At 43.0% G+C, this 3,157-nt stretch overlaps 1 protein-coding gene across 2 annotated transcripts in view; it reads left to right on the top strand.

The window, feature by feature from the left end:
* Positions 1 to 239: 239 nt before the first annotated feature.
* LOC118659851 (vascular non-inflammatory molecule 2-like) overlaps positions 240 to 3,157 on the top strand; it is a 28,828-nt gene continuing 25,910 nt past the window's right edge. For both annotated transcript variants that reach the window (XM_036316397.1, XM_036316396.1), the window contains exon 1: positions 240 to 2,556. The gene's annotated coding sequence lies outside the window, so the exon portion shown is untranslated. The remainder of the gene's footprint in view (positions 2,557 to 3,157) is intronic.

Below are 3,157 nucleotides of genomic sequence, written 5' to 3'. Positions count from 1 at the left end.
GTGTTCTTAATTTTACGCACAGAACTCCATGAACCCACACCAGCATCCTGGAAGTGTCCATATATTTTTGGATGATCGGTGGTGGCTGGCTACACATACTGTTGTCCTGCAAGGCTGGCCTGCTGAGCCCTGGCCAGTTTGGCTCAGTGGATGGAGTGTCTGCGTGCAGACTGAGGGGTCCCGGGTTTGAGTCTGGCCAAGGACACATGCCTGCGTTGTGGGCTCGATCCCCAGTGGGGGGTGTGCAGGAGGCAGCTGATCGGTGATTCTCATCATTGATGTTTCTATCTCCCTCTCCCTCTCTGAAATCCATAAAGATATATATATATATATATATTTTTTTTTAAATAAAAAAGCTGGCCTGCTGAACCAGCCATATTTAAAGCATTACATCTGAGAAAAATAGTTGAAAATCAACAAAACTTTGTGTTTCTAGATGATCAAACTTGGACTTGAAGATGTTATTGACCCTAGGTCTCCTGTTTCCTCTGTTTACTTTTTATTCAAAATGCACTGATTCTGTGAATGTACCTTTGTATATTAACAAGGAAAGAAAGTATGTGAATTGACATTAACTAGTAACTTTGATTGTGTTAAAGGGATTATCTATGGGCTTAAGGGAAAGAATTGATATGCTTAAAGATAATAAAAGTGACTCAATATTTGTAGAACAGTTACGATGAAATCAGTTTTAAAAAGATATGCTTGATCTTTGTCCTGAGATTTCTGTTTTTGTTGAAAGGCAAATTTCCTGCCTATTATACAAAAACTGTAACATTTCCTGGCCCTTAGTTCTTTTAAAAAATATGTGTGGAAGGTAGAATAGCATTACTTAAGATTTCCATTTGTGCAATGTATTTTCAGTTATTATCAGGATTTATAAGCAATGCTTGATATAACATTCATTTCCCATAAGCTCTGTTTCAATTCTGCCATCTTTAAAAAAACAACAACACATATTTCTAGTAGATATATCCATTCCTAGAACAGGCGATTCCACAGGGATGCTTGTATGTTAGTGAAGAGATTCCTCCGCCTTCATGTAAAATCCATGCTGTTGTTTGAAGTGAGAGTCCCTATTGTGCAACTATCAAACCTCCTGATCCATTTCCGTGGTGTAACAGCCACATTTACCTGTTTTAAACAGAAGAAATGGCTTTAGCTATTTAGCTGTACAAACATATTTATTGAATGTGTTTTCTGAACGGATCCTGTGATAATGTGCTAGAGATTTCACTGTGATCAAGATAAACACAGTCTCTGCCCATATCCAACTTATATTTTAGAGGAAGATAATAGATAAATACCAGAATCTCTATTTTACAGAGAGGCTAGGAAGGAAAACAATATGGTGATGTGAGGGAGTAATTGATGGCTTGATTGGGTGTGGGGTCCTAATTTAGACAAGGCTTCTCTGTGGGGGTGGGGCTTTTGAACTGAGAATGAGAGGAAAGCAGACGACAGCATGTGCAAAGGGGCTGGAGGTGGTCAGAGATGAGACCGTGGCCTGCACACTGAAGTCTAGTAAAGAGAGGAGGTTGGAGAAGTGTGGAGGGGCCAGCGTTTAGGTGGGGATGCTAGATCCGATGCACATTTCAGGAAGGCTGTTGTCAGGGCATGTGGATGTGAGCGGGATGTGATTTAGCAGAGTTGGAGGGAGATCTTCGGAAGCTTTGAGAGAAATTTTAGTGATTTGGATCAGGGATGTGGTGATAGAAAGGGAGAGGAAAGGGCGTGTTTGGAAGTGGAACCAACAACACCTGCTGATGTGGAGGGAAAGGGAAGAGGAATTTAGGATGACCCCCAGGTTTTGGCAGGAGGGTGAGGGAAGAATAGTAACAAAACAGATCCTGAAGGGCCAAATTAAACCATAATGTGATGCCCTTTCACACCACCAAGACGAAAAGAAAAAAAACAAAAACGTAAAGGATGACAAAACCAAGACTGGGGATGATGGAGAGCGACTTGAAGTACGACAGTGTTGGAATACTTTTTGACATTAATTGCCCAAATCGGATATCCACAAATTCTATGCACTCTTCATTCTCCCTCTCCCCCAAATTCCCTTCGCCTTAAGACCACCAGAGGGTGGTCCAGTGCTCGGAGTACATGGTGGGGGGCGGGGGGAGGGATGTCACAGATTCCCCGGTTTCCCAGAACGACCCCCGGAAGGAGTGTGACCCTGGCCCGCTGCATTGTATGGGGTGCAGAGCAGGTGCAGGCCTCGGTCACCCTCGCCCAGCTTCAATGCTTAAATCGCCCTGGTCCCACTTCAGTGCTTTTCTTGGCAGAGCACAGGCTGGGGCAAGGTCGCCCCTCCTCCTCCCAGTGGCCTAGAATATGCGGAGCGCCTGCAGTTTCCGACGCTGCCGCGCGGGGCCGCTATTGCACCCAGCGAGCAGCCGGCAGCTTCCTGCGGGGCGGCGGCTGGGCTCCCACCTCCACCACCCGGCGTCCGGGCACCCCCCCAGGACCCAGGACCGACCGCCTAGTACCGTTAGCAGCGCTATTGACTGTTGAGAGTTCAAAGTCAACACAAAGATTCCAAGCTTTCTGGTGAGAGAACTTTCTGTTTCCATTCCCAACAGGCTGTTGTCAACACATGCTGCCGCGGATACCAGTGTATTTAAAGACACTTTGTATGAAACTAACCTTGTAGCTTCCTCATTTTATGATTTTGCAAGTCATATTAAAATAAATGGCCAAAAAGAAAAAACGTTAAAAAATAGAGGAACTTTGAGCAATGAAACCAAAAGACAGGGTGGAACTACCAAAGGAAATCGTGTTCATTTATCTTTTTATATGTTTATATTCTTCTAAATGTAACAAAGGTGCCTAGCTTAAAAGAATCCTTTAACAAAAGGAGACTATTTTATGTGGGTAAATGTAGCATGTAATAGTAATCAAGAAAATGTATCTTTTGTGTTAAGACCATGTTGCAACCTGTGCATATGTGATATATAAATTAATCAAAGGAAAAAGAAAAAGGACAAATAAATCACAAATTATATTTTTAATTAAACTTTATAAGTTTGGGGATCATTTTTTATTCACATGCAGTTGTAAGAACTAATACAAAGCCCTGGCCATTGTGGCTTAATTGGCTGAGCAGTTGGTTGAGTGTTGTCTCATGCACCAAAAAGTGGCAGGTTGGATT

Source organism: Myotis myotis, unplaced genomic scaffold (assembly GCF_014108235.1).
Source record: "Myotis myotis isolate mMyoMyo1 unplaced genomic scaffold, mMyoMyo1.p scaffold_m19_p_7, whole genome shotgun sequence".
NCBI classification, from domain to species: Eukaryota; Metazoa; Chordata; class Mammalia; order Chiroptera; family Vespertilionidae; genus Myotis; species Myotis myotis.
This window is presented reverse-complemented; position numbering and strand designations above follow the sequence as displayed.